Source organism: Penaeus monodon, chromosome 21 (assembly GCF_015228065.2).
Source record: "Penaeus monodon isolate SGIC_2016 chromosome 21, NSTDA_Pmon_1, whole genome shotgun sequence".
Classification (NCBI taxonomy): Eukaryota; Metazoa; Arthropoda; class Malacostraca; order Decapoda; family Penaeidae; genus Penaeus; species Penaeus monodon.
In genome coordinates this window covers 27,231,843-27,232,787 of record NC_051406.1, presented here as the reverse complement: position 1 = coordinate 27,232,787, position 945 = coordinate 27,231,843, and positions in this window count along the sequence as shown.

Sequence of the window (945 nt, the reverse complement as noted above, 5' to 3'; positions counted from 1 at the left end):
GAGCATGTGCTTAGGGCATTAAGGAGGGAAGGGGGCACCAAATACTTAATTAGGTAGCATTAATATGAAAAGTACCTAAATTAAAATATTCAGAATCCATCTAGGCAGCACAACATATTGTATTCTATCCTGTATGTAGCAGCGTACCTAACTAGAGGGAAGCTGAATTGGACGTCTGCACTGGAAAAATCGACTCTTGCAGCTAAGTCGAGTATTTCAGTGAGCGATTTTCGCTAATATTTCATTAAAAACAAGTTAATTTAGGGATAAGCTGAATCGGTCGTCAGTGGAAAAGTTTAGTCTTCGCAAGACAGGAAAACTCCGCCATTGGAGAAGTCTGAATTTCGCTAATATCCTATTAAAATAAGTTAATTACTGTTCAATCTACTGAAATCCTCTGCTTACCCAGAGGATTTCAACAGTGATTTCACAGATGAGCTTCAGCAGTTTCATTCATTATGCGCCATAAAATCGGTGAAATAAAAAAATGTAAAAAGATTCAATCATGCTGAACTTTATAAAATACTTGTAGAAGATAACAGTGAGTGTGCCTTTCCAAATGTCGACACTGGCCTCCGTATATTTCTAACATTATTGGTCACAAATTTCTCAGTTGAAGCATATTAAAAATCTCATCAGAACAATTATGCAACAGGGCAGGCTGGATGCCTTATCTCTATTAAGCATAGAGGCAGGTATGTTACGTAAGATCAGTTTTGACGATCTGATCAAAGATTTTGCAGTTCAAAAAAACAAGAGGAACGTTTAAAATGAAAGTGAAAGTATACAAAAATAAGCCGTTTTTCTTTTTTACTGTTAAGGTTTGTTTGATTTCGATAGATAAAATTTCGTGTGGTTTATTATTTTTATATCTTGAATTACACATATATGGGGCCCCAAAATCTTAACTGCATAAGGACTCCTAAAGGGCTTAATTCGGCCCTG